The sequence below is a fragment of the Cervus canadensis genome, chromosome X (assembly GCF_019320065.1).
Source record: "Cervus canadensis isolate Bull #8, Minnesota chromosome X, ASM1932006v1, whole genome shotgun sequence".
NCBI classification, from domain to species: domain Eukaryota; kingdom Metazoa; phylum Chordata; class Mammalia; order Artiodactyla; family Cervidae; genus Cervus; species Cervus canadensis.
The window spans coordinates 936,978-944,435 of NC_057419.1; the positions used below are offsets into that span (position 1 = coordinate 936,978).

The 7,458-nt window shown below is 44.1% G+C and overlaps 1 long non-coding RNA gene across 1 annotated transcript; it reads right to left on the bottom strand.

Annotated features, from left to right (window-relative positions):
* Positions 1-1,673: 1,673 nt before the first annotated feature.
* LOC122434385 lies at positions 1,674-2,636 on the bottom strand. Its single transcript, XR_006267360.1, has 3 exons — positions 2,581-2,636; positions 1,921-2,063; positions 1,674-1,800 (listed from the first exon to the last, which is right to left on the bottom strand). It is a non-coding gene; the product is annotated as an uncharacterized LOC122434385 (long non-coding RNA).
* Between the last annotated feature and the right edge of the window lie 4,822 nt (positions 2,637-7,458).

The following is a 7,458-nucleotide window of genomic DNA, read 5'->3' on the forward strand; positions in this document are numbered from 1 at the left end:
AAGGTAAAGCACCACAGCTGTGAGTGAGTCCTCAGGTGCAAAAGAGCAAGAACTTTCTGGGTCTGATCTCCACCATAGAGAGGTACAAAGTCTACATTTGACAGGCTAATAGGCAGCAGAATTTTCCAGTTCCTCATGACTGCGATTATCCAACATACACTCAGGACTCAGGGAGGGGTGCCGAGTCTTGACTCCCCTAGTCACTGTCTTCCCCCGCATATAAAACTCGAGTTCCAGGGGAGATTCTCTCTCTGGGTCATACCTCTCCTCAGGTCCTTCTTAGGGCACTCGTTCTTCCAGTGCCCCTGTTCTTTGCAGTAGGCTCACTGATCTTTCTTTAGGGCCTGCCTTTTTTTTTTCTGCAAGACATACCACGCAAATTCTCCAGCAACGCAGGAATAGCCCTGAACGTCAACATACAGGCTGCCCAAGGTCACACCTAACACATAGACCCATCTCAAAACTCATTACTGGGCACTCCATTGCTCTCCAAAGAGAAGAAATCAAGTTCCACGCACCAGAACACTGACGCAAGCTCCCCTAACCAGGATATCTTGACAAGTCAATCATCTAACCCCACCCACTGGGTAAATCCTCCACAATAAAAAGGAACCACAGACCTCCAGAATACAGAAAGCCTACTCCAGACACAGCAATCTAAACAAGATGAAAAGGCAAAGAAATACCCAACAGGTAAAGGAACATGAAAAATGCCCACCAAGTCAAACAAAAGAGGAGGAGATAGGGAATCTACCTGAAAAAGAATTTAGAATAATGATAAAAAATGATCCAAAATCTTGAAAACAAAATGGAGTTACAGATAAATAGCCTGGAGACAAAGATTGAAAAGATACAAGAAATGTTTAATAAAGACCTAGAAGAAATAAAAAAGAGTCAATTAAAAATGAATAATGCAATGAATGAGATCAAAAACACTTGGAGGGAACCAAGAGTAGAATAACGGAGGCAGAAGATAGGATAAGTGAGGTAGAAGATAAAATGGTGGAAATAAATGAAGCAGAGAGAAAAAAAGAAAAAAGGATCAAAAGAAATGAGGACAACCTCAGGGACCTCTGGGACAATGTGAAACGCCCCAACATTCGAATCATAGGAGTCCCAGAAGAAGAAGACAAAAAGAAAGGCCATGAGAAAATACTCGAGGAGATAATAGCTGAAAACTTCCCTAAAATGGGGAAAGAAATAGCCACCCAAGTCCAAGAAACCCAGAGAGTCCCAAACAGGATAAACCCAAGGCGAAACACCCCAAGACACATATTAATCAAATTAACAAAGATCAAACACAAAGAACAGATATTAAAAGCAGCAAGGGAGAAACAACAAATAACACACAAAGGGATTCCCATAAGCATAACAGCTGATCTATCAATAGAAACCCTCCAGGCCAGAAGGGAATGGCAGGACGTTCTGAAAGTAATGAAAGAGAATAACCTACAACCTAGATTACTGTATCCAGCAAAGATCTCATTCAGATATGAAGGAGAATTCAAAAACTTTACAGATAAGCAAAAGCTGAGAGAATTCAGCACCACCAAACCAGCTGTTTAACAAATGCTAAAGGATCTTCTCTAGACAGGAAATGCAGAAAGGTTGTATAAACGTGAACCCAAAAGAACAAAGTAAATGGCAACAGGACCACACCTATCAATAATTACCTTAAATGTAAATGGGTTGGATGCCCCAACCAATCCAATGTTGTTTAACAACACTTCTGCTGATATGGCCTCAGGAATCACAGGTTCTCTTAGTGATAACACAATTGTTCCTCTGATGGCTCAGACCCTGGTATAAAGGAAGCAAATTTGCATTTTGCTTACAAACTGTGTGACCTCAGGAAAGTTCCTTAAACTTGCTAAATCCCATTTCCTCATCTATAAAAACCTGAAAAATAGTATCACCTACCTCAGAAAGTTACTATTGGGATTCAATGTGATAGTCTGTGATAACTGTCAAACCGAGAACTTCGCACCTAGTAAACAGTCAATAAATCTTGTTTCTATGATGGCTAGTTGGTTGTTTGATAAAGTAAATAATTGGGTCTGTCACTGTGAAAAAAAAAAAAAGGACAAGATTGGCTGAATGGATATAAAAAAATAAGACCCCTATATATTCTGTCTACAAGAGACCCACCTCAAAACAAGAGACACATACAGACTAAAGTGAAGGGCTGGAAAAAAATATTTCATGCAAATGGAGACCAAAAGAAAGCAGGAGTCGCAATACTCATATCAGATAAAATAGACTTTCAAATAAAGGCTGTGAAAAGAGACAAAGAAGGACACTACATAATGATCAAAGGATCAATCCAAGAAGAAGATATAACAATTATAAATATATATGCACCCAACATAGGAAGCCGCAATATGTACGGCAAACACAAACGAGTATGAAAGAGAAATTAATAGTAACACAATAATAGTGGAGACTTTAATTACCCCACTCACAACTATGGATAGATCAACTAAACAGAAAATTAACAAGGAAACACAAACTTAAATGACTAATGACCAGCTAGACCTAATTGATATTATAGAACATTCACCCCAAAACAATCAACTTCACCTTTTTCTCAAGTGCACACGGAACCTTCTCCAGAATAGATCACATCCTGGGCCATAAATCTAGTCTTGGAAAATTCAAAAAATTGAAATCATTCCAGTCATCTTTTCTGACCACAGTGCAGTAAGATTAGATCTCAATTACAGGAAAAAAATTGTTAAAAATTCAAACAGATGGAGGCTAAATAACACGCTTCTGAATAACTAACAAATCATAGAAGAAAATCAAAAAAGAAATCAAAATAGTATAGAAACAAATGAAAATGAAAACACAGCAACCCAAAACCTATGGGACACTGTAAAAGCCCTGCCTAAGGGGAAGGTTCATAGCATTACAGGCTTACATCAAGAAACAAGAAAAAAGCCAAATAAATAACCTAACTCTACACCTAAAGCAATTAGAGAAGGAAGAAATGAAGAACCCCAGGGTTAGTAGAAGGAAAGAAATCTTAAAAATTAAGGCAGAAATAAGTGCAATAGAAACTAAAGAGACCATAGCAAAAATCAACAAAGCTAAAAGCTGGTTTTTTGAAAAAATAAACAAAATTGACAAGACTCATTAAGAAACAAAGAGAGAAGAACCAAATTAACAAAATTAGAAATGAAAATGGAGAGATCACAAAAGACAACACTGAAATACAAAGGATCATAAGAGACTACTACCAGCAGCTGTATGCCAATAAAATGTTTTTCTCCCATAATCTGGGCTAGCTCCCTCTGGTTCTTCCAGTTTTCCCTCATTCTATATTCTCTATCTTCCTTCCTGATCTTCTCAGCTAATTCCCTTTCCTCCCGTCGAATTCGTTCTGCCCTTTCTTCTGGGGTCTCCCTATTATTAAATACCTTTTCGGCTGCTTTCAATAAATCCTGAATCGTCTGTTCTCCCAATCTCTCTATCTTTTGTAATTTCTTCCTAATATCTGGGGCTGCCTGATTTACAAACGCTAACAGAACTGCAGTACATGACTCCTCAGCCTGGGGATCCATAGGTGTATGTTGCCTGAAAGCTTCCATTAGCCTCTCTAGGAAGGCTGTCGGGCTCTCAGTGGGCTCTTGCCTGACTAAATTTACCTTTGCCAAATTTGTTGGCTTTCTTGCTGGGGCCCGCAGGCCAGCCATCAGAGTCTGGCGGTACACTCGGAGATGCTCCTTACCTTCCGCTCGCTCAAAATCCCAGTTAGGCCGCAACAGAGGAAACCCCTCGTCCAGGAGATGAGGCTGGGCGGTTGGCCTCCTGTTGGCCCCTGGGACCCGTTTCCATGCTTCTGCCAGAATTCGCTCCTGTAACAGCTGCTGACAATCGTAGTGAAAGGAGAGTTTCACCTGGTTGGGCTCTAGTTATTGAGGCTCATTTATTGTAGGGCCTACAGAGACAGCCAGAGCCCTGGATAACTCATCAATAACTAGAGCCCTGGCCGGGACACATCAATTGCCCCCACAACTGCTCGCTTGTTCACTGAAACTCCTGAAAAGAGTGGGAATTGAACCAGAGACAATGCCAGCACACACTCAAACACGGAAAAACACTGAGAGCCAAAGACAAACACACGGACTGACAAATGTCGGCCGACAACACAGCGCTGGGTTTTTGGGCCCCCTGACCAGACTCGGGATCAGGAGAGGAACTTTCCTTCCCACAGAGCCGACTGCCTTCCAGCACGCTCACTGGCCTCGGCCTTTAGCCGGCTGGAGAAAGCTTTCTCCTGCCCAGATACCTTCCTGCTTCACAGCAGGGCCCCGGAATTACTCTGGACTTCCTGTGCCACATACCTTCCTGCTTTACAGCAGGGCCCTGGAATTACTCTGGACTTCCTGTGCCACATACCTTCCTGCTTTACAGCAGGGCCCTGGAATTACTCTGCACTTCCTGTCCTGCCTGAGACAATGCCGGCACACACAGACACAGAGAGCCAAAGACAAACACACGGACAGCTGACAACACAGCGCTGGGTTTTTGGGCCCCCTGAGTTTTCCTGAGCACCGGTGCTATTACCTATCCTTCCCCTCTGTCCTGGAAGTGTTGTCTTCCCCGGGTAAAGGGATCCTGGACGAGCCCCCAAATGTTATGCCTGATGTCCGAATCCCCGAGTGGGAAGAGAGAAGGCCTCCAAGACAATGCAACTCGCAGGAAGGGAAGTTTATTACTGACTCGAGCCAGGACTCTCCGCCTGCAACCAAAGCAGTGGTGCGAGTCAGAGAGCCCAAGCTGTTACACAAATTTATAGGGTGAGAAGCGGATTGGTCACACGTTTGCAAAGCAATTTCATTGGTCAATATTCGCGTGTGCAGGACTTTCCTGGGTGTTTCCATCCCGTTCCTAATTTCCTAATTGGCAAACATCAGTCAGTGTTAAGTGAAACCTAACTGGTCCTAATTGGCAAACAGTGGTCAGTGTTAAGCGAAAGCTACCTGATGATCTAACCAAGTAGGAAGGCCTACACCTAATCTAAGCTGTGTTACTTCTGCTCGACTCACAGTAATTACCCACCAATTAAAATAAATAAAATAAAATAAAATAGATTCTTTTGCCAAAAAGGGCCTAATCAGTATTGGCTTTTCTACCTCCAAAAGCGCTATTCTTTTCCTTCATTTCTTCCCTCCTTCCTCCCCCGTTTTTCTTTCCTTTTCTTTCTGATTATACAATTGTTAAAGCTTGCTTTCCATTTATAGGTATGACAAAATCCTGGCTTTATTCTCCATGTTCTACAATGGATACCTGAGCTCATTTTCCACATAACTAACACTGCGTGGCTCCCACACCCCCACCTCTGTATTTCCCCTCCCTCTTCCCCTCTGCGCCTCTAACCTGTAGATGCTTCTCTATATCTGTGCACCTCCATTTTTATCATATTCTCTACTTTGCAGTATGTTTAGATTCTACAAGTGATATCATACAGTATTTGTCTATGTCTGTCTGAATCATTTTACTCAATATTCCACCTTCCATGTTGCTGCAAATGTCAATATTCCCTTCTTTTGATGGGGTGGCTCCTTTGTATGCCTTTTGAACAAATGGCAATGCCCCCCCCAACATGACCCAGCTCCTCAGCAAATTGTCCATCTCTGCACTCACACAGAGAAAAACCAAGTCCTCTTCCTCTTTCCCATGGGAAGTGTGTCTTTGAAGCTCAGTCTGGAATCAGTACTTCCCCCCACTTTCTGGCAACCTGGACCTTCTGCTCCCATCTCCAACTCCACAGAAGCCATCTCCCTCCCTCCTCACACACTTATCCCTTCACTGACCTCTCTGCCCGCCACTGTCAGAGAACTCAGAAACAAACTTAATCTAACATCAGGTTGATTATATTTTATTTTTGTTATTAATGTATGCAGTTGCAATAATATTCAGCATCTGTACTGTTGGCCAGTACTCAGCGGCTAGACCCCAGAGCATTTCTGAGGTCTCTAGCCATGCCCTGAAATCACAGGCTATCCACTGGTCTGGCTAGAATGGCAGGGATCTCCATGGTCTCTGGGACCTCCTCTGGTTCGTTCTGATTACTGGAATGGCAGGGGTCTCCATGGTGTCAGGGAACTCCTCTGGTTCGTTCTGATTAGCTGGAATGGCAGGGGTCTCCATGGTCTCTGGGACCTCCTCTGGTTCACTCACATTAGCTGGAAATGCAGGTGTCTCCATGGTCTCTGGAACCTCCTCTATTCATTCTAATTAGCTGGAATGGCAGGGGTCTCCATGGTGTCTGGGACTCCTCTGGTTTCTTCTGATTAGCTGGAAATGCAGGGGTCTCTGTGGTCTCTGGGTCCTCCTCTGATTCATTCTCATTACCTGGAATGGCAAGGGTCTCCATCGTGACTGGGACCTCCTCTGGTTCCTTCTGATTACCTGGAATGACAGGAGTCTCCATGGTGTCTGGGATGTCCTCTGTTCCTTCTGATTAGCTGGAATGGCAGGGGTTTCCATTGTCTCTGGGCCTCCACTGGTTCATTCTGATTAGCTGGCAATTCAGGGGTCTCCATGGTTCTGAGACCTCCTCTGATTCATTCTGATTAGCTGGAATGGCTGGGGTCCCCTTGGTCTCTGGGACCTCTTCCGGTTGATTCTGATTACCTGGAATGGCATGGGTCTCCATGGTCTCTGGGACCTCCTCTAATTCCTTCTGAATCATCTGTTCATTCGTATTGGAACTCTGTCTACAGAGCTTTGACCATCTGATTTTCTTAAGCTTTTTTGGGGTGGGAGTTTTCAGTGAAGTTGTCTTGGGCAGCTTTGCCAGAATGGAATTATTCACCCTCATGGTTACCCTGGCCACCTGGAGAAAACAACAGAGGGAGCAAAATGGCACTGGTTTAGGGAAGAATGTGAAGACAGGTGTGAACGATGGTTTCAGGAGAAGGGGTGTGGGCAGAGAAGGGTTATGTGCCAGGTAAGGACAGGGAAAGGTGTCTCCTGGGGTGGGGATGATGGGCAAGAGGAGTTTGGCTGGGTTGAGTTCACCTTGACATTTTTTTCTGGACCTCAACTGATAGGAGGTATTCAACTTCTCCTGGGTAACAAGAGGTGGGTGTTCCATAACTAATCTGGAACCTTTTGGCTTCCCAGTCACGTCAGTCATTTGGAGGACACACAGTGGAATGTTCAGAGGCCCTGAGCACGCCTGTATATACCCGACCCCATGGAGCCTCAGCCTCATGCTTTTTGAGGTCAGCAAGTCTATTCCCCAGCCAGTGGTGGCCATGGGTGAGCTTTGACATCACAAAGCCCCACCCTGATATGTCTAGCGGAGCATGGGGACAATTCAGATGATTTGCTGGGAGAAATGAGGCATTAGTAGTGCCCTCAAGAGGCCTCCAAACTCACCTGCCACCCTCACCTCTATGTCAACTCTGATGGGACACACAGCAGGCAGAGTGCATCTCCTCCCAA